The 26646-nt window shown below is 42.0% G+C and overlaps 1 long non-coding RNA gene across 1 annotated transcript; it reads right to left on the bottom strand.

Annotated features, from left to right (window-relative positions):
• Nucleotides 1-439: 439 nt before the first annotated feature.
• Nucleotides 440-26646, bottom strand: LOC308197869. Its single transcript, XR_013953418.1, has 5 exons — nt 24908-26646; nt 13353-13406; nt 11893-12023; nt 11027-11105; nt 440-6258 (listed from the first exon to the last, which is right to left on the bottom strand). It is a non-coding gene; the product is annotated as an uncharacterized lncRNA (long non-coding RNA).

Here is a 26646-nt window from a genome sequence, read left to right as displayed (position 1 = left end):
TATGCCAAAAGACAGTGTTAGAGTAGGACTAAAAGAGATCACCAAAATGGGCAGAGTGTGGTGAATATTTCTGACCAAGGAACATATCAATGTTGACATCTTTCAAGATTTCTCAGCCATTTTCAGAACAAAACTTTCAGAGAGTTTTTAAAATGTAACTCTACAATTAATAATAGGCATTGCATTTAAAAGCAACAAAGGGAAAAATTTAAAAGATCTAAGTTACTAAGAAGTGTAAAAAGCCTTTCATTTTCAGTGCAATGAAACATTTAGTCAGATCCAAAATCAACCCTTTCTTCTCAACCAAAACCTCAGAAGATTATTGTTTTGGTTGAGACTGTTTTTTCCCTTCTGATTTTCCATTTTGGTGACCAGACCAAAATATGTATCACTCACCAAGTTCCACTCATAAATCCTAAGAAAAAAAAAGTGTCCCATGGACTACATTAAACTTTATTATGTAGAGTTTTCGACAATGAAAATCTCTCTCCCGGGCATTTTAACTACATCACTACAGTAACTATCCTACCATGCTACAACTTCTACTACAATATTTCTTTGTTGCATAGATAACTGTGACCAAGTCCTTGCAAACGTAATTCATGAGAGGGAGCAGCATGATTGAAACAATACTCACGCTTCAGGGTTGACCTCTAAACCTATCATAAGTCACAAGTGTCAAAATCAAGCAAGGTTATACAGGGGAGGTTATGAAATTTCATCACTTGTACAGATGTCAGATTTTCTATGCCGTAATGACAGTCAGGCAACTTACTTGATTGTGTATGTCCCAATGAAAAAGAACAGATTGATTTTGTTTTCTTTATATTCTTTGTTTTTCGTTTTTAGATGACGCTCACAATTTCTGCAGTAGTAGTTTTTTGTTTTTGTTGTGATTTTCTTTCCCTATGCTGCTTTTTACAGTTCATTTTTGTTTTCTTTGTTAGTATTGCTTGGTATGAGACAATGTATCAACACCTTTGACTCTGAGAAAATGCAGCCAAGAGCCATATCAGGGAGATATTTGCTCCCTGATGAAATTTAGGGAGGAGTAGAAGTGGCTGTTTCACAGCAAATGTTTACAAAAGATCAGGAAAGGAAGGAGAAAATTCATGTTCCTGCTGCTGACAGTGAAAGCAGAAAATTAAAGCAGAATCAAAGTAACTGATCTAACAAGAATCTTACCCAGACACTGATCATCTACTTCTCTTGCAGAAAATGTCAACTGATCCTAAATGATCAGGAGCAACTGGAGCTGCAGTTGCATCTCTTCGCAAAAGCTCCCTCAGTGCTCTCTGCTGAACCTCCCTTTCTGTTTTGGGAATACTTTCTGTTCTCACAAACAGATTGACAAGTAGGATGGTTTAAAGCCCTGTTGTGTCTGATGTTGACTGAGAGAAAGGTACTCCCTGCTAATGGCTAAACCTCTTCTGTTGGCCCTTCCTTGCCCTGCAAACAGTGTATTCAAACTGCTAGGCCTGCAAAACAGAAGGGTAGGTATGCATTTTCGGATGTATCCAAACCCAGGTTAGAAGAATAAAACTGGACAGCCCCAGCAGACTTCTCTACCTCCTTGGATTTTCCTGGAGTCATCTAATTACTTCCAGGGGTTTTGAGAAATATCCAGAGTTTGCAAACAGAGTGGCCATTGAGAAGCTGCATTGCGTGGGACTCAAACCAGGAGCCCGTTAATTCTGTCCCGTATGAAGTCAAGTTGTCCACAGAGTGATAACACACTGAAGGGATAAATCACTTTGGCGGAGTCTTGCCTTCAGCTTGCACAAACTACAGTACAATCCCGGGATTTCTCAGAAAAAAAAACACGTTTATATTGAAGGTAGGGTTTTTTGTTTCCTTTTTTTTTTTTTTTTTTCCAAGGAGAATTGAAGTGAATATCAATAAATTTGGGCGTGAGAACACAGAGGGAAATAGAAAGCAATAAAGGTGAAAGCAAAGCTTCAGTGGAAGATCTACTTATGGCTCCAGAGATCTACCAGAGGAATAAAGACCAAGAGCTGTCTGCCATAGATGCACTAACATACAGGCAGCAGTTACTTTTCTCCATTGATTCCAGAGGGAGCCAGGCTCTGACAGTCCATCACTCCAGTTCCCTAAACATGATCCCAAACTGACTGATGACAAAGCTGCCTGCAATGTTTGCCGTCTGCGAGCGGCAGTGTGGCATGTATGAGATAAGATGGATGGTCGCTCTTACAGTACTTTGATCCTGAGATGCCAATAAGACCTATGAAGATTGACTTTCCCCTGCAGCACATACAGTTCTTATCAGGACAGTGTGGGACCACACCAGAGCAGCAGGGAAAGGGAATCAGCAGCTTAAGTGAAATAAAGAACCACACAAAGCACTTGGTTTCTCACTTCCCGGCTACATTTCTGGAACAAAATATTCAGGCTCAGTAATAAGCTGAAGTTTGATGGCCTACATTTTTACAGGAGGTGAAATCCTATATTCAGATGTCTTCTTCTGGCTTTACAAATCTGGATGATCTGCAGAAGATTTCCATGCACAGGGCTGACATTCTAACAAATGGCAGAAATATTCTCTCCCCTACACAAACAAATGTCATGCAAGGGTCAGTAGATGATGTGCTACTAACTCATTCATCACTCCTGGCACTGCGTACAGTGCCAGACTTCATGTCTCATCTCTGGCCACACCATTCTAGTCCACCCCTCTCTAGCTAAGCATTTGAATGTTTCCAAATCTTGTAGAATAGAAGATATGAATGACATTTCAAAGTAATTCTGGAACTGTAAATAAAATGAACAAACATGGTTGGGATTTGCAGCCTTTGAAGGTTTCAGTTCAAATCTTTCTTTTTCACTTCATTTTTCATATCCTTTCCAAGGCTCTACATGGGCATTTGGATGATATTTAACACTAGCTGTACTGAACAGTGTTTGTTGCTGCTGTGGATTCAACAGGCACCAGCTGAAATCAGGGGTCAATTATATGTATGTGGAATGGCCCTTAGCTTGGAAAAACACCAGGATGGTGTCACAAGGCCCTAGAAGGGACAGCTAAACACACCACTCTAGGTGCAACAGATAAGCCTGGAGAATGCCTACGCTTCTCAGATGGAAGCAGCCTTAACAGCACACAATGAACAGGTTGTGAGGGGACAGAAGGGGACGGGAAGTATCTTACAATAAATTCCACCTCACTCTCACAATAGCTGCATTAAAAAAAAAAAAAAAAGGGGGGGGGGGGAAGGAACCTTAAAGGGCATGTGGCATGTTCCTACCCAAAGACAAGATCAGATTTACTGTACAGACATTCTTAAAATTATCCAGTGATGAAGACTCCCTAAGAAAATCTGTCTCAGAGTTGCAGTGCTCTTACTGTTTAGATCTTCTTTCTTTTTTTTCTGATCATGGGACAATCCATTATGAGCAGGGACAAGAGGTGATCCTCTACCATATCGCAGCTGTCTCCCTAATATTGGAAGATCCCATTCTGTTGCAATGCAATCCAAAGTGATTCCACAACAATCAGAAATTTTCTTTGAAAGTTACTAACTTTGGTGCATCAAAAATAAAAATAAGCAAGTAATCCCATCATGAAACAAGTGCCTGTGTTTAGAAGCATTTGTGAAAGAGGAGACAAGGAAAGTGGCCAGTGGTGTGGAGGAACAAAGAAGCTTCTCTGGCCATTGCCAGGATTAATGAAAGACTAGTCCTGGGAGTTTGCTCCAGCAGTTTTAGAAAAAATAACAACAGTCCTCCCCCTCCCAACATGCTAAATCTGATCCTTGCTAATGTGAATTAATACCAGGTTTCAGTGCAGCCACTGGGGTAATGTGATGCTCTGGAGTGCTGTAATCCTAAACAGAGCATTAGGAGAGCAGCTCCCACTGCAGCTGTGGCTCCTTGCAGGTGTTTCTTCCCCAGGCAGCCCCTTCAGCAGCACGTCAGTGACTGCTTGAGAGGCAGGCAGGGGTAAACTCTATCATGTTCAGACAATAGGCTTCCCTGGAAGTCTTGGGCTGAGCCGGTGCAGACAGTACCAGGAGGGGTGGGGAGGGAGAAGTCTGAATTGATATGGGTCTCTGTTTGCTACATACAAAAGGAGAGAGGGGAAAAAAAAAAAAAAAGGCAGGTGAATTAAGGAAACGTGTCTCTGCTTTATCCCCTTCCTGCATGGGCTGGGCACAGAGTGTCTGTGTACACATGCACTCTTTGTTCATTTGAGTGGTGTTACCATTGCCCCTGTCCCTGCCCCACTGTTTTCCCTTATCCTCCCCCCTCAAACAAGCCCTGGCTCATGCATTTCATCAACAATCACCACTATTATTTTTTCAGGGGCACCAAAGAGAACCAGAAGTCTCCTAAGCTAAGTTCTGCATCCCTTGGGACTGCCCCGCTTTCCCTCCACCCATCCTTCACCACCCTCCTCCCCCAAGCCTAGCACAGTGCCTGTCTGCAGTCACAACTCGATATTGGGTTACAGCAGGCCTCCAGCTGACCCAGTGGGTTCATCCTGTAAAAATACCGCTTGTGCTGTTCGTCTCTCTGATTACTCCTGGCTCATAACAGGTGGGGCTGCCAGCTCGAAGGGGGAGGGCAGGATGGAAGAGCTGCTCTTTAGCTGTATGCCCTCTTCAGAGGAGGGCACAAAAAAGACCCGTTTGTTCACTCTCCTGGCATTGTCACTGAGGTCTTGGATTATTGAGAAAAGAGTTTTGTGTTGGTCCGTTTTTTAAAGTTCAATGCCAATGAAGTCAACAGAGGGACACTAACAGCAGTCGTCTAGCTTCATTTCTGGCACAGCCTCTTTCTGTTTAAATGCAGGTCCCTGTCAAAGTCCCAGCTGACTTCTGAGATCCTCTCACCACTGTAGAACAGGTTGGAAATTTAATTAGACTTGTGACAAATTTGGCTCTTCCTGATTGTCACTTGGGTCAAAAACTGCCCTTTTGGGCTGTTGGCTCTTGGGCTTTCAGTCTTGGTTGCACTCGGAGAGTGGAGAAAGAGGACAGAAACAACTACAGACTAACAAAATACTTTGAGTTCCAGAAACAGGTATTGGAGGGAGTGATTTCTATTTATCTCTGAGTTGTAGGTCAGATTTGAACAATTTGCACTGTGGGCATGGTTTAGATGTAGATCTTAACTCAGTGGCTTTTTCCAGTTCTGTGGTGATGTCACAGAGGGAGTATTGTTCAAAAGTGTGAAAGGGTTTCCTCTCACTTTTGATAGAAACTTTTCATTTCTTCTAAATTCAGATAGTCATGAACTGCTTGGCGGCCCAGGTTTGCCTAGGTGAATAAGGAACTGCATAAAAGCCCTCTACGTGAAACAGGAGGGATTTCACAGCACAAAGCTCAGAGAAGTTCTTCAAGAAACAAGAATGGAGAAGCTCCAGGAATGGAAAATGGTCAGTCTTTCTGAAGAGCAGTCAGTAACATAAGAATTAATTTTAGAATTACATTGAAGGACAGCTCAACAGAATGCTGGATCTGAAACTATCAAATTGATTACCAGGTTTTCTTCCCATCTACCAAAAGCAAAAGCTTTGAAAGGAAGCATGCATACAAGAAAAGTGATTGTTTCTGGGGGATTTCCACCTTTATCAGCTCCAATCAATATCTAATCACCTGCATTATATCTGATCTACAAGATCCAAAAGAACTTGGAGGGAGATTTTCAGAGCCAGATTTTTCTCTTTCTTCCTTGCAAAACTGTAATGAATAATTATTTAAGGATGCTGCCACCAGGCTGGATGTGTCCTCCTCAACACAGGGAGAATGATGGTAAGCATTGACCATCTCCCAGAAGATGAACAGCAATACTCAAAGCCAACAAGACCAAAGTGACATAGGAAGGGAGAGAGGTCACTACACCAGACAGATTGAAGGAGGACTTCTGAGTCATTTGTTCAAAAGGGGACAATTTTATGTGTCTGCATAAAACAACTTAAGTACTGATATTTTCACTTTTCTGCTAACAGTGATCTCTGCCTTCCCTTCTGCATTTTGCTGTATTTCACAATGAAAACCAAGAAGCCAATTTAACTTCCCAGTTCTCATTTTTCTGTTCAAGTAGTTCTACTTGGGAACTGTGGGCAATAGGAATTCATGTATTTTTCAAGAAATGAAGAGTTGCTGATGATGTCTGAAATATAATTCTATGTCATTTCTACAGATGGATAGCTGCAGAATCTTTTGGACGAAGAAACTCCTTTCTTGTCTTACACTTTTTCCTGTTTCCACCAGTGTCCTTGAAGTTGCACTGTACCTTGAAAGAAAAAAAAAAAAAAAAAAAAGGCCTGCAAATTAAAAAAGGACAATGAAAGGACAACGTTTTGTCTGTCTTTAATTCTATAGTGGCAAAATGAAGCACAAATATAATATATTGTATTGTATGGTATTTGTTTCACGTTACAGACTCAGGAACACTATGTTTCTTTATTCTTTTATGTCTCTCTTCCCTGTATTTCTTGGAAAGGAGTTTTGGAGTTATTGCTGAGAATTTAATAAGTTTTTTGTTTAAAATGGACACATTTTCACCAAATTTAATCAGTCCAAAGATATCAAAGCAGCTGAAAGTAAACATATTTTCCCTTCTTCAGTAGGCGTCACTTTCTTGATACCTTCATTTTCATAATCTTGCCATAATCTTGCTTTCTTGAGAGGAAAATAGACCAGAAAGAGCATGTGTTTGGGAAGTATGAACATGCCAATAAACAAAACTTCTTCAAAAAGAAACAACTAAGTCTGTTTCTCCATGTATGAACAAAATCAATGACTTTTTTCTTTGCAAGTCATTTTTAAAGGGTAAATTACTGTACTTTAGCTAGAAGCATCATCATCATGACTACCTTAAAATCATACAGCAGGTGACATGACTTACTGTGTTTGTCCTTGCTGTGCTACTGTGCCTGATTGGCATGAGGTTCCTAAAAGCCTCAGGAGCTGCTCTAGGGATGAATTTGGCCTGCAGGGGTCTTCCATTTACTTTGATTTATTGTGATCATTCAAAGTGTATTCTCATTTGGATGGTCAGGGATTTACACACATAGCTTCCATTAACACTAAAGGGTGATACCATTAAGACAAATGTACAGTTAATCTCTGGCACTGTAGAGCTAAAAATATACCTTGGAAAGTGCTCTGGCTGGGCTGGAAAGGTTCATTATCTGAGCTTCATTTCACAGCAGAGAGCAACTTTAAAATGAAGCTTTGTTCATGGGAGAACTGAAGATGAGATCCCTTCCTTCAAGCCACAGCATGTAAACAGCGCTTGACATGAATAGCAAGGAGGATCAGATGTTTTCTGATCTCCCCCATGGATCACCATCACTGCAAGATTGCTTTTGAAACCAGAGTACTTTTTGCTGTTATTTTGGCAATGTCACGTGAACCCTTTGGAGAGGGACCTTCCTAAACTTTCCCCAGATTCATGCAAACCAATAGACCTATGAGAACCAAGAGAAGATCCATGTCCAGAAGAGCTAACCATAGACAAACAAGTAGGGTCAGACGGGAATACAAATCTTAAGAGTCAGGAAGCATCATTTCATTGCTGGGATAAACTTCACTATGTTGTGGTATGGTTTTTTCCAATAAAATGTCTAAACAAAGAAAGAGCAGGGAGGTGGAAATGCCCCAGAAAAGTTTTGCAGAAAAATCCTTAATATTCAGATAAATATCACATTAAGCCAAATAAGAGAAGAAGGAAAACTGTTAGGGGTATTAAGCCTGATATCTTGTTTCTTATTTGCTAAGGCTTCAGCACAAGACTTGAATGCAAGCCCCTTCTGAAAGGGCATCTGACAGTGACAAAGTCTATGCCAGCCTTTGTCCCATGAAGACAAGCCTTTCCAGAGGAAACACACCAACTGGCTTGTGGAGAGAAAACCCTGACTCATGTGCTAAGACATCTTTGTCTCAGAATCTCTGTCACCAGCTGAAATGGCTCACCAAGCCTCTAGCATGGTACAAACGGAATTTGAAAAGCACATCCTTAATCCAGCTCCAATCACCCAGTGCTCCCACGGTGTTCAAATTGACCAGCACCTTGTATTGTGACCACTGAGTAGTTACTTCACCACTAGCAAGCAAAAGTACACCCAGCCTCATCCAGCAAATTGTAGACAGGGAGGTGTACAGAAGTGAAGGGTCTGTCTAACACCTCTTTTCTCCAAGTCCTAACAGGAGTCCCTACGTGATGCAGTCCCTTTCCACACTCTTCTAGCTGAGGACAAGCTATCTCTGATCTGTGGACTATATCCTGCTTCAGAGAACTTACAGCATGTCAAGATACCGGAAGTAATCTGTCAGGTGGGCATCATCCTGTTAGATCATTACAAGCAATGAGAAACTGATGCTCTGAGGTAGTGCAAGCCAGTGGACATAGCACTGAACAGTGGCTTAATCCCAGATCTTGAGCAAGGTACTTCATCTTTCTATACCTTCCTCTTTCTCCTCTCACACTTTCTCTGCATCTCTTTTATGGATTTATTGAAGCAAACCATGGGAAAATAACTAGTACATGTCTACATTAGAGATTACCACTAATTGTTGTCTCAGTTGCTTTAGTGAAACAACTGAGAAAGCATTATATATTGCCAAGATAGACTCAGAGATACTTTGTTTTGGGCAGGGACTGTACCTTTGGGTTTATTCTGTCTGCAACTTTATTATTGTATTGGATATCATGACACACTTTAAGTAGTTCCCTGTCTTCAGCTGTAAATTAATATTGTTTTTTGATAACTCATTAGGTTCTCTTGCTATGATAATATGGATTCTATATTTTAAATACCACTAGACTATTTTCCACTCCTGTAGGTGAATCCAAGTTTGCAAATTTTGCTTTGCTGTACAGTACCATTCAATAGCCTGACCCAGCAAAACTCCTACAGATCTCACAAGACCCCTGGCGAAATGCAGAAGAGAAAATGTTCTGTGTAAACAGCGAATGCAAGCAGTGAGGAGGAGGAAGGGAAAGAATGCACTTCTCATTTATTTGCTTTTAAAGCTTTTTGTCTTCTTTTCTTCATCTTCCCTGTCCACCTCCCAACCCCCTGCACCCAAGACCAGAATATCATGCATGTAACAGAATCCGTTCCGATTAGAAGGTTTTGTTACAGCTGTAATAAGCTTTCACACAGGGAGAGTCCCCTGAGACCTATATTTCATCTCAACTTTCCCCACCGCATTAAACAGAGGGTTTGATTCTGGAAAACAGAGACCGAAATTCTCTCCTCCCGCACTCAACACTGGCAAGTAATGAGAATTGACAATTCCAAGGCTTGATGTGAAACTAGCATGGTCTGGGCTGAAACTGCGTGTGTGATAACAGGTTTTGGGAATGTTTCCACTTTGATCTGTTTATTTATTATTCTTATTAATTATTCTTAAGCGTGTGATTTGGTGCAGAGAGGTGGGAGGAGGAAAAAGGGAAGAAAAAAGGGAGTCAGTAGCTTGGCAGCACACAGCCTAAATCTAAACACCACACATGCTCGCTATACCCTGGAAAAACCTGGATCTTATACAACAATTTCTGTAACAGCATCACTTGGATAAACCAGCAACTTACTTGGAAGGAATCTTTGCTTTCCTAGAATTCATGTAACTAAGAGATAAAATGACCTTGAGGGATGGCAGCTTTCCTTGTAAAATACATTAACTCTTTCAGAACAAGCCTTGCTGAAGATCCTCCTTTATCCATACTGTGGCAAATCAGACAGGACAGCAGGGTCTGCCAAAGCCTTAGAATGAGTCTTTTTACACTAACATCATCAGGCTGCTTATGTACCTTCAGTTCTGATGATTTAAAAGGGAGATTTTAAAACTATCCAGTCAGCATCACCTGTATGTGCTGACAAATTTAATGCAAACAAATGACTTGACCCATCTTTACTCCTTCCCGTTCAAATGACCTCAGAGCTGATGATTTGACCCACTTCATTGTCTCCTTAAATGAGCTGCCAGCCAGGTTAACACAAGGTCTCTCCCAAAGTGGTAGTCCCTTGGATTGCTCTCTTGAACTACTTCTGTTCTCCCCGGTCCTACGAAAGTGATTTTAAGAAGGAAGATGAGGAATGAGACAGGCAGCAACCAGTCAAATCTGCCGTGCAACTGATTCAGAAACAATCAGTCCTGTGAAGAGCAGAACAGACTGAGTGTGGACTCTGGGGCATAATGTTATTTGGCTGGATTTTCTGGTGTTTAAAAATAGTGTTTTCCCTGCTGTAACTTTCCCCTTCAGAGGGTTTCTCTTCCCTCTGCCCTAGTTGCCTATTTTCACAATACCAGTAGGAATGCAATACTGCTTTTCACCCTCTGTCAAACTTGATCAGCAGACAGATTCAAGGTTACTAGTGGGTAACTGACAGCCAGGGTGGATGGTTTTTGCTTGAAAAACGGGAGAGAAGAAAATTCAAAGTGATCATGGAAGCAGCTTGCTCAGATCATTTAGAGGGGATAGATAAAAGGGGCCACTCACAAGAGAGAAGCAAAAGGAGCTATGGGCTGGATATTTTTTACTGGTTACTCTACACCAAGATGTTGTGTCTGTAAGAAAGCCTGTTTCATACTGCAGAATATTTCCACAAAGAGAGATTCTGACAGCTTCCACTTTTCTTACATTTTAGATGATGCTCTCAGACCAGGTGCTGCACACTTTTTGGAATTAAAGACCTCCACAGAGGCCTCTTTCTGAGAGAAGAAGGAGCCCAGCTGTGCTCAGACAACACTGACATTCACCTTCCCTTAAATTTGCTACTAGTTTTTCTTCACAATGAGGACTCTCCTCCCTCTCTTGTCCACAGTGCTGTGTTTTCACCACAGAGGTGGCTGTATTTCACTGCCAATTGAGCTGATCATAAGGGATGAATACTCCTTTATGTTTCAGCAAGAAAAAGGGACTTAAGCCTTTAGAAGCTGGCTGCGGAAGAACTCTGTCTTTTCTGTGTGTTCCTCAGCTGTCATCACTCTGCAAAAAAACATTTAACCAAGCTCCAGCAAGATGTTTGAAATTACAGGAAAGAAGGATATACCTGCTCAGACATTATCCCCTGCTGAGCCCATGGCCATTGGTGCACAGTTCCCCAAGATGCTGCAACTTCATGCATTTCTCTGCAAAGACAGAGCAGTGTTAAAAACAGAGCTGCTGATGGAAAAGCATGAAAGAGCTGGCTGTGCAGGGAACAGGAGACATATGTGGCTGTCCCATCACTTCATCCATGTTAGGGGTTTGCATGTCTGGGAAATGGAGAAAGAGACAGATGGACAGTATACCCCTTTCCCCACGACCCTAGGTCCCCAGGTCCTAGCAGAAAGGTGAAGGAAAGGGGTCTACAAAGCAATGAAGTGGTAATTTATCCAGGCCAGAAGCTTGTGCAGCAATTCGGTAAGGGCTCATACAAACACTCTGGCTGCTTGAGCCTGTTTGTCTGCCAGGGGAGACACAAGCCAGAAGACCAGGTCACTCAAAAAATAAATAAATAAAAAAAAAGAACCCCAAACCAACAACAACAAAAAGAAAGAAATAGTACACAGCCCTTCTCCAAAATACCAACACAATCATTTCCAACAGAGCTCCACTGAAGCTAAGGGAGCCTCCACCAGGGATGAACTTGTCCTGGTCTAATTAATTCCCCTTTGGAATAGTTGCCAGCAGGGATATCTGATTAAAATCTCTCTCTCCTCCAATGGGAAGCACCTCCAGAATTGCAGCACCTCCCTTCCCCTCCCCACAGCAGGAAGCACTAGTCCAAGTCCCAGTGTGAGACTTGAACCTACAGTGACCTCCTGAGCCCTGCAGTGAAGGATGTATTAGCCAATGAGTCATGTTGACACTGGCTTGAATCTTAATGGGCCTCGTCTTTCATACCAGAGAAACCACGTTCACACAGCTACGGACCTTTCTCGTATCGGATGACCCTTCACGCATGACCTGTGTGGTGCTTGCTGCTGTCTTCCTTGCCTGGAGGAAAGGGGTGAGCAGTGGGGTGGGGATGTCAAAATCCAGTTCCTCCAGAAGTTACATCCTCTCTGTAATTTAGGATGCAGAAGAAATTGTCAACCAATTTGAACATTAGAGACTAAACTAGCACTCTGGTTAATGGAAATGATGCCTTCTGTTTCTCTGTGGGTGGCCTTTTCTTTGTAGGGATTCTTGCTCATGTGAAAAAACCTACATCATTTTGAGGGGTGCCTTTTTACTTCCCTGCATGCCTATCCTGTACAGAGTCAACTCATCATCTGTTTTTTGACATTTCAACATGAAAGTACCATTTGGCCTTCCAAATCACCTGCTGTGAATGAGCTAGTAGAGTTGGTGGCCACTCTTGGCTCACTTTCTCTGTGATCCTTACAGAGACACCAGCCATTTGGGATCTTGTCAAATTCCCTCTGCTAGTATAGGCTGAGTGAAGCTGGGGCAAGGTGTGAGCAAACAACCAGACAACCCTTCATGGAAAACCTAGACAGTGAGAATAGGAGCTTATGACATCCTTAGACCAGCAGTGGCTGACGGTAGTTTTCAGATAAGAAGCAAGACCCAGCAAGCCTCCCAGCCATAAATGCTGAGAGAGGGTCTGTGACTCGCTCAGCAAAAGGAGGGATGGTTATCTTCAGCTTCCTGGCAGGATGCCTACCTGACATTATGCAGAAGAGATTGTACCCACTACTGAAAAGCAGCTTACTCTCAGCTGGACAGAGCAGCTGGTCAGCAGGACACTTAATCACACTTCACTTGAGGTACTCAGGTGGTTAATAGTTTAATGCAAGACTACACTCTGTGTCTGGGTAGGGCTTTCTGTATCCGTTTCTAAGTGCAGGCTGATGAACTTGAGTTACTTCTGTTGATATTTGCCAGGACACTGACCATTTCAGACAGAGGTTATCCTCTGCCTGATTCTCTCTATCAGCCTGATAACCAGCAGGATATTTGTGCTAGAATATTTTGCTTCTGCTTGCTTGTCTTTCTTTTGCAGCTGAACAAAGAGAGCATTGTTTCCAGGATATCAAAACTGAGTTCACTTTGATGGGCTTAAATTACCAGCTATATATCAAGGGAAAGATATCAGCCAGACCAACACCTCCTCTCCCAGCTCCAGCACCCCCCAGCTCCTGCCCCCCAAGAAATATGTCAGCATCTATTCACAAACCCTCATGCAATTCTGAACCCTCACTGATGTTGTCTGTAACTTACTGACATAACTAACGGTCTGCAAAGAAATGCAAATTGGCTTTGATAGGAAGCCTGAGAAAGCAACAGAGAGATTTACTGGTCAGGAAAACACTAGTTTTTCCTTTCTTTATTCATATTGCGGTTCACTGGGCTGTCATGCAAATAACATTCATGGCATTAGCCCGTACTTAAAATAAATGCTTCCTGTGGTTCTTAGATATCTTCATTTCATCACATAGCACCTGAAAGGGAAAAAAAATACAATAAAAAAAAGGAAGGAAAAAAGTTATTCATTGCCTTCTGTACTTTACTGATGCACATATTTGTCCTGCAGACATGAGTGCGGGGGCTGCACAGCTCTAATTCAGGTTTCTGAGTGCTGTGCCTTTAAATATGAGTAGGCAGCCTGCCTGCAGGGGTGGGAGGGTGCAAATCTGGAAAGGCATTTAAGAAAAAGAGGTACCGTTTGCAGTGCCATTCATGTAACAAAGCACAAGACAGAACAAATTTAATGGGAAACACATCATCCAACCTGAAATCTGGGTTCAGTGATTATCCAGAGCAAGCAGTATCAGATAGACTTTGCTAGCCAGGGTTGCTCTCCGAGGAAACCTCTGCTCCAAGAGCTGGCCGTGCTGAACAGCCAGTTGGATGACCCTGCCTTAAGGCCAGCTGTTTCTGCAGCCAGCAGCTCCACAGTGCAACAAACCCCATGAACAAGCCCTTCAGATCCTTCTGTTCCTTCCAACCGGTCACTGACAGCCTGGCTGGTGGGCCTCCAACGCGTTGCAGCCACAGTCCCCACGCTGACCTGAAGGAAGCACCAGTCTGGCCAGGCTTGCTCTGCTGCTCCCCTGCCATACACACACTTTGTGTTTCGAAAATTCTTCAGCCCATCAGTGCCCAGGATTCTCCCGCAGATGCTCTGAGACAACAGCCTGTAAGCAGGTTAGGGCTACACCGCAGGGGGAAGACAGTTTGAGAAGAGAATTAAGCAGTCTATAGCTTATAGCTTCACCACGCTCTTGGCTGCAGGTCAAGACTGAAATGCCCATGCTTGGGTTTAGGAAGGGCTAAACCTGGAATAGTGGAATATACCCCTAGAATGTTTCCTGTGCACATAACAACATTTTGTGTCACGTCTTCTTCAAAGAAATTTGTCATAGAATTGAGACAGAAAGAGGTAGGGTGTCCCTGCCATGGTCCTCAGCAGGCTCCTGAGCTGCCCAGAAGCAGGTGAATTCGTGTTAGCACCGCTTCCTCCAAAACAACTGTCTCAGCCATTAGGTGACATTTAGCCATTAGCCACTGGGGACACAAATACAGGTGTGATTTAGGCTCTGTCAATAATGGTGACTTTGCAGAAGCTGCAACAGTTTTGGGGGAAAGGCAGTTAAAGACTTAGAGGTCTTCTCTCTACCTCTCAGCTACTAGATCACACATGGGCAAGGACTGAACCTCTTTATGTTTTCATGGTTTTATGACTCCGTTTGCTGTTTGTTAACATACATAAACAGAGAACCACACTTGTACTTGTCTCCTGGCAGTGCTGAATATCACATATCCACCTCATGACTTACAGACAGGTGGGGTTTTTTACACTTATCCTCCAGGGCTGGCAGTCCTCTATAGGTGCTCCAATGTACCTCCCTAGAGAAGTATGCTTTAGGTGTCTACCTTTGTTTCCCTGCTGAGAGGGCTCAAAGGCCAGCACGTTTCACATGTAAGTGATAAGAGCTCCAAGCAATTGTTTTGCTTGTGAATTCACTCTCTTCAATCAATTTTCCCAACTGGCTCATTTATTTACTCTAAGCCACACTGGAGCCCCCTCTGGTTAAACACTAGGCTTTCATTTCAGTCTTGTAACCACTGAATGGAAATTTTGTGAAAGATTTTTATTTATCCACTGTAAAGAAAGCACATCATCACCTCTGTAGGTGCCTGGAGTCTAATTTTCCTCTTGACAAGGGCAAGAAGAAATCACATTGAAAAATCTACCCTGTATGGCAACTGCCCTAGAAAGGAATACTGGTTATAAAAGCATGCCGAAATAAGTGCACCAATGTTTTTTTTCAAATTCATAAAAAGACATTTGCCAGACTACAGTGAGGAGACTGGGGAGAGAGAGAAGAGAGAAATGACACATTTGTTTCACATGTTTTCATAGACAAGGTTCTTGTGGATGAAAAAATTTGCCCCCAGGATAAATCTGGGAGAGAGGGAAAGCACTTAGACATCCTTTTTGCTAGTCCCTCATCAAGTTAATGGAGTCAGTCCAAGAACATGGCACTATCAGACTTGTCATGAAACAACAGCCCCTTCTTGCATGTCACAGGCTTGGTCCCTCATGCTGGGCTGCACCTCCAGTTACTATTTATTGATGAGATTGTGAAGAGAGGAGGTAATGGGTTTTGGAGTGCTTTACTTCAGAAATTGCCAGACTAAATCCAGCTCATGCCTAGAGGTGTTGAAAGTGGTTAGCATCTGAGGGCTTCTTGGCAAATCACTGGTCTCTGGTCCCCTTCCTTTGAGATGAATGTCCAAAAAAACACCAGTTTCTGGCACAAATTCAGATCTTTTCTGCCAGTGTCAGGCCTCGTCTGCACTACCTGTTATGCCAGTAAAAGCTGCCTTCTGTCAGCACAGCCTGTGTCCACACCCAATGCTGAGGCCTGAGAAAGGGGTAAAACTTCATCTTTCCCTTAGGTGACACCCCAAAAAACCTTTCTTGGCACCATGCCACCAGTGCAGATGGCAGGTGCTGCGTTTCCCTTGCCAGAGCAAACAGTACAGAGGCAAGTCTCCCAGAATCCCATTGGGTCCCAAACATTTGCAAGATCTGATCACATTTTTAAACATCACTGGTTGGACCAAATGGAAGCCTAGCTGCCAGGCTCTCATCTGTGCAGAGCCTGATCCCAGGTTCTGCTGTGCATTAACATGTGCCTGTGCTTCCTCAGCAGGCAAAGCATTTAGTATAACCCAGAGGGGTCCTAACTAAAATGTCTGCACCATGGACAGAGTTCTACCCACTTGGCACGTCCCAGTGTGAGTACAGAAATAAATGCCTTCAAAGAAACGGGCTGATCGGGTGATGGAGACAGAACTCCAGAGCAGGGCTGTGTAGGTGGAGAGCAGGCCCTGCTAACGACTGTACTCTGTCAGCCTGGTGAGGAAAGACAAGCCTTCTCTCTTTAACACTCTTGTTAACCTATTGCCAGAGGCACTCACTGACACTGAAATTCAGGAACTATTTGCAAGCCTTCAGAAACACCTTGTGCAAAATTAATCCCCAGTTGAGTTCACAGAAGGCAATTGTTCTAGCTGCTTGTGGAACTGTGAAGTCCTGCGTGTGCTAGAAGCTGAGGAAAAAGTACAGCCTTGGGATAGTCTGTTATTCCTTCATTCCTCCTGCACCCTCCAATGAAAAAAATTATAGGTGAATAGGGGGAAACATAGTCTGCCAAAGCTTCTGGTGTCGGAGCCTGGATCAGTGGGAAATGCTATAAAGGGGAGAATAGAAGCCCACTTCCTGAGATACTGAAAAAATGACCAGGCAATGTACAACAGTGCTTATTTAGGAACAAGCTTTCATTGGGGTAATATGGCTTAACATGAGCTTTGGGTTTCATCAGATCTTTTTCACCTTTAAATAATGCTGTCTAAATGAATGGGGCTGAAACTCACTTAGAAGCAGATGTCCAAGGTCAGATCTAAAACAAAAGGCCAGCCAATTTATCAAATTAGAACTAAACTCTGAGGTAAACGTCCCAAAGGCTCCAGAATATAGGTGTTGACCCATCTTGAGAGCATCAGCCTTTCCTCTTAAACATTTTCCACATCCTGGTGTAATCCCAAAAGCCCAGCTCATGAAAGGAATATCTTAAAAAAATAAAGCCATACTTTCCCCTGCCCATCACACTGGAAGACGTTTCCTTTTCTTGAATACTCCCCACATCAGAGAATGGGAACATGTATACTCACGGGTAGGCTAGCAAATCCTCTTAACAATCTTTCATATTTCCAAGAGGGCTGTAAGTATTAGCATGTCATTTATTTTTTTCACTTCCCTCTAACTTTGGGTGCCTTCTCATTTTTTCCCTTCATTACCGTTACCCCATTTTGTGTCTGTAGGTTGTGCATGGGAAGGCAGGGAAAATGTGGTAGCAAAAAGGTGGGTGAAATGTTTAGATTTCTGTGTAAAGAGCCAATTTTTCTCACCAGTGTCATGTTTTCTTCTCTGACAGAGTCCGTCAAGAACCTCTGAGGTCTCACCATGGTACCAAGCTTGTTTAAACACACATGTATGAGGCGATTCCTTCAGCATGAGTGTGTGTGCATGTGCATAACCAAATGTTTAGAAGAGAGGCCATGAAGTGAGCACCATTTCAAAGGCCCCTGTTTGTCTTGGCATCTTTCTCCTCTCAATTTTTGTTAATTATTTGACGAACTCTTGCTTTGCCTGATGTCCTTCCAAACTAGAGGAGCCTTCAGCCAACTGCGCACCATTATTCAAACCTTCAGTTATTGCTCTGCAAAAGCCTCTTCAAAGCCCAGCCTGCTGCCCCTGTTTCTGTTTATCAAACAGCTGTGTTGAGGTTGGCTGCGTTTGGTCAAGTTCAAGGAGCAGAGCTGCCAAAATTATGAGAGAGGGAGCAGGGGAGAGTGAAAATGCCTCTCACCTCACAGGGAGTGAGAAAAGGGAAAATGGCAGCCTCTGGTCCAGGATGCTATAAATAACTGCTTTGGCACTGCTGCACAAGAAACAGCTTGGCTAGCCTTCTCTTCTCTTCTCCTTCCCCACTGGGTTTATTATGCATTTAACCCTTTACAGCATTTGCTGAGGGAGGAGTTTGCATCAGCCAAAGACCTCTCTCTAGGTAACCCTTTGCACACCACATAGGTCTCCACCATGAGTAAAAGGGCAAAGGACCAAGCCTGGGTCAAAGCTCCTTGGTTCTCCTTTACTCATGCAACAAGCTCTCAAACAACAAGTGCAAAATTAAGTAAAAGTTGAAAAGGCATATGTTTCAGTCCCTTCATAACAATAAACCTGCTGAGATAACTCAGAGAAGGAGAGAAAAAAAAAACATTTTGTTTCCACTGAAGGAGACATTTATTTCCAAGTCTGATGGGCAAGAGGCATGAAGGTATTCCCTCCGGTTGGTTGCTGCTCAGGAACTGTGCAAGAATTTGGAAGAGATAAAACATTCTGAGTAGATCTTTCTCAAATGCAAATTTGCCAAGGGATGCATTTAACAAAACCATTTCCTTTCATACCACTTTTTTTTTTTTCCCCTGAGAAACCTTTTTCACAGTTCTCTTCTCCCCTCCAAAAGGGTTTCTTGCATCTCTTAAAATAACCTGGACATCATTTGTATTCCTTGTTGTGGAGTCCAAGGCAAGACTCCCTGTAGTGTCTCCCTGAATTATTGACCTCTCTGCCTTCTTGTCAGTGATTTGGAGGGGTCTCCCTTAGACCCTTTGTTCCAGGTCTCTCTGACCTTGGCAACCTTTTAACAAAGCCCTTGGATCATCAGTAGCACACTCTCTCTGTTACTTGATTTGGCTGTCTCTCTTGTTTTCCATTCCCTCTGGTATCCTTGTCAGTCTCCCAGATAGCGCTTTTCCCCACTCCATTTGTCTTCATTTGGAGCCTTTAGTGGTACCTCTTTCCTAATCTCTCCAAAATTCCTTTCACTCTGTTATTCTGTTTTGTACAAGATCTAAGACACCATTGGAAATAATCATCTGCTCAGCTTTCACTTGCATTGCTCCTAGAAAAGCCTCCAGACAAGTGATCGTATTTATTCTGGACGTGAATACTTTCCAGCAGAGGAAATTGGTCTGAAATTTTAGGCACTACCTTAGGTTCAGGGTGGAGGATAGACATTTCAGGGAATCTTTCAAATAATACCTATGCAAAAACATCTTGATTACAGTCAAATATTTCAGAAATCCCAGCAGAAGAGCTTCCTCTGTCATCCTGCACAGAAATATATCATTCATAAAAACTTAGAAATGGCCAGGTTAAAGGTCCATGACTCCTAAATCCCATCTCTGAATTTGGCCATAATCTGAGTTTATGAAAGGAGTTAAAACACAGAGATGCTACACGGAGTGTTTCTGTCTTTGGTTGTGCCCTTTCAGCCACTGACACCAATGGGACTGATGAAATAGTGATCTTGACAAGCCAGCTTCACTGGAGTAATTTTTTGTAAATTCTAAATAGTAAGAAGCAACCAACCACCAAAAATGCTCTCAGAATAAATACTGCGCACCTAAATTAAGGAAAGAACCTTCTCTTTTTACATCTTTCGATAGTAATTCTTGAAGATAAATGTATCTGAAAAAGTGCCTGGCAGAAAATGGGTCATATATCTCTACTTGGGAGACTCAAAGCAGACATATTCATCTGGTGCAGGATGAGATATTCATGCTAGCTCAGGTGCCTCAGAAAAAGAGTGTGAATTATCACAAGGAATTTCTTACAACCCCTGCAATAATTCTCCCAGTATCTAATCAGGTTCACTCAGAAACAACTCTGGAAGCAGAGATGGTGAGAGTTGATCATTTAGGGAAAAAAACTTATAAAAACAGAAAAAGTATCTAAAGAACACACTTTCTTGACTAAGCCATTTGATTCTTAGAAGCTTTTTTCATGCCCTTAGTTTGGCCTAACTGGCTAAACTCAGTAATTCAGAACTGAAATTTGCCCTAGAACAGAAAATCAGAAGAAGGCCATGCAAGGGGCAGATTTTGTGCTGTCCTCAAGCTGAAGACAGCTTTTCACACCAGAGCATCCAGTCTTTTCCTTGTAGGATATTCCCTCAGTTTCAGGTTTCATTGGGAGTTTTCAGTAGCAAGCAGACTGTCTTATTTCAGATGTTTGTGGAATTGAACAGCAGAGAGAAAAATGCCAGGACTCAGACCTTTCGCTTGAGAAACGTGAAACTTCCTTTTGATATATTTCCCCTCAAAACATGGTATTTATTTAACAGGCTCCCTGACTGACTCTGGAAACCTGCTATTTTGACTCAAGAATTTTTCTCAGTGAATTATATTAGATAAATATAACCAAAGTGTGTGATTATGCTGGGTCGATTAACTCCTGATGTTGAAACAGAACCATTCCTTTGGCTCTGTTCTCACTAGCAATTTGTCACTGGTTTATGTTAGAAAAACCTCCCTATGACTGAGTGATGGAAACTTTAAAAAGCCATTAAATCTTGCCCCTGCAGCTAATTGTTCCTGATTTTGTGTATTACACCTATTCACAATTATGTTTTTTCCTCTACAGTCAAGATGCTGGCACTCTCTGCAAGACCTAGAATTAACATAGCATGGCAGTGTCCTCTGCACTTTTCCTGCAGTGGTAAAACATGTATTACAAATTTCATATTCAATCCCCTTTACTTTTCTGGAAGACAGAATCTGAGCTAAATCCTGCAATATGCTGACTATCTTCAACTCCTGCTGTTGGCTGGAGATCCCAGAGGAAGAGTACATATGTGGATCATGCCTTTTCCTATATTTCATGAGCTCTAACTGTGATTTCTAAGCCCCATTTCAGACATTTTATATCACATTCCTGTCTTGTTTGCCTTTCTGTGAGATGAAAATAATATTTTTGCCTCTATTCTCCCCCCCCGCTTCCCCCAGCATGTCTAGTAAGACAACATCTCCTGCACAGTGAAAAGTTACTTACACTAATTACTTACTAATACCACAGTGGGATAGCCTTCATACAGAGTCTTCCTTATACCAAGTTGCTTGCAAGCACCGCTAAGTACCACTACTGCCAAAACCATGTAAAATTGCTGAATACCACCACACCCAAACTGATACATTCCATATTTGGAGGAGAAGTAAAATGCAATTTTGTGCTTTTAAGTATTATTATTATTATTATTATTATTATTATTATTATTATTATTATTATTATTATTATTATTATTAGAAAAACTATAGGGCTAAAGAAGTATTTGCAAAAAGAAAAGAATATGAAGGGCTAAGAAGGGTGGGAAATCCCTGACTCCATATTGTGGCAACCAGGAAGTACCAAACAACAGTGGAATGAACTTAATAATCACTGTGGCTCTATTTACTTCTAATCATTAATTGGCTCTGATCCCTATAGCTTTGGCTTGATGACAAAAGTACACCTAAGCAACAATTAATTTTATTTGAGGAAGGTTCCTGGAAAAGGAGCAGGACATGGGTTAGCTGTTGGAGACTTGCCAGGCATGAACCAAACAACCTGCAGTGTCTGTAGGCATTTTATTAGACAAAGAAACTGTCTCAAAATGTTTATATCAGGTAACAGAGGGATGACAGCAGTAATACAAGATCGTGCCAAAGCCAAAAGAATTAAATGCACTTGGGCAAACAAATTCTGAAGAAACCATTTGCTTACCCAAATTCCAAAAGCTTCCCATGGGCTGTGGGGTCCCAGCAGTAGACAGACACAACCTTCTGGGGGAAAGTTAAGGGTCTATGAAAGACCCTTAACAGTGTCACTTTTTGACACTGGCTAATGGAGACAGAGGAAGAAGATTGTAACACAAGGGAGTGAGAAACTATTAATATTTTGCCTCAGTCCTTTGACCTCAGAGATTTCCATGTACTTAAATATGAACATGGTTCCCAGGGATTTTGGGAAATGAATGGTTGTCAAAACAAATACCACCCCCATGACACCCTCCCTCCTTCATTGTAACAGTCTTTAATCGCTTCATAATAGTCTGCACCGATGGGAAATTGTGATTAATGTTGTTTACCACTAAGAAACTCCCATTGCTTTTTTTACCAAGGAGTCATTAGAGTTGGGTTGTACTATGAACGTAGGGCTACCTTCCTTTGAAACAACAACACAGGGAGCATACTGCCCACAGTTATTGCTCTGTGATGGGATCCGGATGAATGAAATGAGGAAGAAGAGGTCTGCTCACTGTGGCCCTTCCCAGTGCAGTTCCACAAGCTCCTTAGATGTTAGTAAGCATTCATGGCCTCATTTTCAGAAACAGAAGCACAGCACAGACAGATAGTGATCAGTGCTTACCACTGAAGGGCCCATATCCTCTGTTGTCTATTGAAAACAATGACCCAAAGTATTTCTTGAAGTGACATAGCAGGCTGGGTGGATGGTTCTAAAAACCACTTCTTTGAACTCTTTTTCCTTCTTTTGAGTTCAAAATGTGAAATATTTGAATTCTAAAATTTAATTGATTTATTATTTTTTGTTTGTTTGTTTTTCTGGTGGGATTACGTCCAGGTTAACTGGGCAATTTAGAGGACTTGACAGAAGCCCCATGAAACATAATCACAGTGCCCTGAACAGATAGAAGGCAAATTTGCTGAAAGATCTCTTATGGTGCCAATGCTTCTCCAGGCATGCAAACTCCTGTTCCTGTGTGTCATATCAGTACTTATAAAACACTCCCAAGCTGGGCCATTCGTTCTGGCTCATTTTTCCAAATCACCAGTATGTGGGCTGAACTCATGGAGAGAACCAAAAAAATGTGTTGTTGGAAACAACACCACAGACTCAAGCTGGTTCTAGTCTGAACTGGGAATCAGAGGCACAAATCTTTATTTTCACTCAAGCAAATGTGAGGCCAATGGAAATTATCCAGCTGCCAGAACGTAGGTTGGAGTGGCCTGCTCAGTAAAACTCCTATGTGTGTATCTTGCAAGCGTGCTGAAATGTCTTTAAAGCTTTCAGTGACCATTAAAACTCATAGGGTCTTACTTCCTGCATAACACAAGCCACAGAATTTCATTGGGAAATCCCCTCTTTTGGCCCATAACTTCTGGCTGGGAATGAATAGTTCTTAAGGAGGCAGCATTTTTTCACCCTTGCAGCAACACAGCTTGGTTGAAAATGGTTCACATGATATCACATGCTGCCTCCTCCCTCTTTCTCTCTTTCTTTTCTTTACCCTCTTATTTTATTTTATTTTATTTTATTTTATTTGGGGGGGAGGAGGGGGAGGATGTTTGTAGAGAGTGTGGACCAAAAATGTTTGTTTTCCCCACACCTTCTGTAGCACTTTCCTTAAATGATGCAATTGACCCGAGCCACAATTGGGAACCAGTGGTGTGCAACTTGATGAAATATACACAAGATCAAAGCTGAGATGGTTCCGAGCCAGGGAGTGGGAATGTGGGTCTGAACTTTCCCAGAGTCTGAAGGAGCTGGTTCAGCCCATTGTGAAAGCCCTGGGTAGATTCCAGGTGCACATTTTCCTAAAATGTGGAGGTATTTAGATCATTATCTCTCATTTGAGCTTATTACAATGAATTGGCTTCTCTGTTCACTACCTTTATAACTGGTTTGATGATTATTTTTTTAAGAAATTTTTAAAGCAGTATGGTATTTGCTTGACTATGAACAGGAACATCATGTTTAAAGATTGATGATGCATAACGCAAGGTGAAAAGGGGTTCATAACCTTACATGGGATCTTACTCCTTTCTTACAGTTCCAAACAACACAGCAGTGTCTGCCCAGCAGATAGCATTTCTTCCAGCAGCTGCTGTAAGACAGTGAATTCCTAAGGGGCATTAAGTGCAGTACTGGCCAAAAACACCTCTGTGAATAACAACCTTTACCCATTTATTAATGCATTATGTAATTAACTCTGAGAATAACAATATGGGTGTTAAACTTTTCTTAACACTCTCCAGTGTAAGGTCTTCTTTTCATGGATTTATTACTTTGTCAAATTTTAACCATTTGGACTGAAACTTTCCATGTTTATGCTGTGACTCAGGCTGGTTTTCCTTTGGTTTTCCTTTTTTTTTTTTTTAATTAATGTTTTAACATTATGTCTGGCCATTTCTGAAAATGAAATGGAAGGAAATAAATTACTCTTCTAAACCAGACATTTTTTTCCCTAACTGTTTTTCTGGAAACAGTCTGAAATCTTAATGCTTTCAGGAAGAAACTTGAGAGGGAATGAGCTGGGGAAGACGAAGGTGCTGTTATGTTGGGGTTAAACCCCTGGACATGGCAATGTTCTTATGGTCCTTAAAGTTTATAAAAATTGAATGTCACCCAGGCATTAAAATCTCTGAACATTGTGTCTGAAATGTTTCAGTCTCTACTGTAAATTTCTTATGTGGCAGGCAGATAAGTTGAAACCCTAAACAGAAAGACATAACTGCAAACAACAGCAATATAGGTGGTCACAGCAGTGTTTGTTCTCTGAGATACAAAAAAAGTGCAGTGAGCTGCCAGCCTAAGTGAAGGTCATGGTTATTAGTCTCAACTCTTCATTTTTGCAGTTTTCTATTTAAGGCAGCCCTATATCACTGCCTGAGGAGGCAGATAAGAACCCATTTATACATTTTAAAAATAAGTTTATGGAAAGGTTTTATAAGAAATGTATACAGAGCTAAGATCCCTTTTATGACAATCTGCCTTTTAGAAAGATTACATACTAAATCTAAGTGATTGATCATGTTGAGTGTACTGGCTTAGGCCATGTTTCCTCCCAGAACCAGGAAGAAGAGCCAGGATTTTGAATATCCGTATATTTTTGCTGGCAAGCAAAGAGATGTAAATGTATCACATCTCTCTTTAACCATCTGTTCTTGTACAGTAACAGCATGCTACCTCTGCCAGTTGCACCTCCAATTCACACAGCGGATATGCAATGTACATTCAAAGGTAGTGGGCTCTCTAACTGATGCAGGAGACTCATGCGCACCCTTCCCACCCCCAACAGCATGTACTTACCTAGAGGAATTAAAGACCTAAGTCTACTGTAGCCTGTTGAGTCTGCCAGCCAGTATAGGAGAGGAGGCTCTGAATGTGTTCTCACATCCATTCTGGATTAGTTCCTCAGCATGTTAACCAGAGACTCGTCTATTTCAAGCTACTGCTTCCCCACAGCCACCGTCTGAATACCATGAGGAAGCCACTCCCAATATAGGCTTGTTCCCTCTGGTGTAGTTTCTCATAGGGAGGCATGAAAGAGGAGAGGGTAGAAGGTAATCCAGACTACTTCAAGAGAACTTTTGTTAGGAAGATGTTTATTTTAGAAATGTCTCTTCCCTCAAACATCCTGAATTCATCAAATCCCACCCTCCACTGAAGCAAATGTTTGGAGTAGCTGAAGTTCTTAGCACTTACACGGAGTTCGAAGATCAAAGCTAGAAAGAATGACACCTGACTTTTCTCATTTTTTAATTTTTTATTTATTTTTTTTCTGTCTCAGTACCCAGTTGGTGGAGCTGGAAACCTCATGAAAGACCTTGTCTTTCTGCAGATCTCCAGTGACAAATGACTGAGGGCAGCTCTGGAGACCTGGCTGAACATTCAAGATGTTTCCTTTCCCCATGAACTTCAAGACCTCTCTTTGTTTTCAACTAAATCGTGGCCTCTTAGTGACCAGGATGTCGTAGTCCAACTGGTGGGTGAGCAAAACAGGTGCAGCTTTTTGTTTTTCAAAATTGATTACCCCAATTATTTCACTTTATTATATGAAGCCTGAGGAAAAGCTGAAGTGCACTAATTCCTGGCCATCTGCCAGTTGCAGCTCAATCATTAGAAATTATAAATTGATGCTGGTTGTTTTGTACTGTTCCATAAGAAGATTTATGTCTTTATGTAGCCAGTGCTGATGGAATAAATTAAGCTGGGCATAAAAAAGGAATAAAGATTTACTCAGCATTTGGAAGCCTGGCTTCAATGCCTCATAGAAGAGGGTGGCAAATATTCTGTAGACACGCAAATACATCAGATATCCCTAACAAAGAAAACCTGGGTAACTTACCATGAAATCTGTGACATTTCAACCCAACACCCTCTCATTCCCAGAAAAATCCTCAAGCTATTGGGAAAAAAACACATTGCATTTTCCCAGTGCAAAAAAATAAATAAATGTATACTGGGCTCCCCAGTGACCATGAGATTTTAGAAATGGACCTGAAATGACACCCAGCCTCAACCCTAACCTTCCTTCAAGATGATCAAGGTTGCACATGAGAGACAGATTGCTTTCTAAAAGTGGACTAAAAAGGAAAAACTGGTTTTGAATGGCTCCTTCCTTTGCTTTCTTGGGAGAAATATGTTTGGTTGAAATCTAAACTGGAGGTTTTCAGGTCATTAGGGCCATTCCTACTGGAGCACAAGAGACTGTGGAAGTACAGAGACTCTAGAAGAGGAGTGTGCAGGGAGAGCAAGGTTTTGGAATAGCCTGCCACGGCTCTGAGTGCAGACTCTGGCACATAGTCACCTGGACTGCACAGTGCTTGCGCCATGCAGGGTTCTTCAGTAAACATATTGGCACTGTGACATTATTTTAATTTTTTTATTTTGAACAAGGGACTGCCCAAGGAAAGAGACTAGACTTAAACAGATCATCTTTCCTCCAAGCTTGCTGCCAGCAGGAACTGAAGTTGGTTTTCATTTGTGTCCTTTTGGCAAGCCAGCTCAGTGACTTAGAGTCTAGTTTATGTGTTCAGAGCTATGTA

The sequence above is a fragment of the Anser brachyrhynchus genome (assembly GCF_964034855.1).
Source record: "Anser brachyrhynchus genome assembly, chromosome: 7".
NCBI lineage: Eukaryota > Metazoa > Chordata > Aves > Anseriformes > Anatidae > Anser > Anser brachyrhynchus.
The sequence above is the reverse complement of the archived record's forward strand: the minus strand, read 5'-3'. Positions and strand labels throughout refer to the sequence as shown.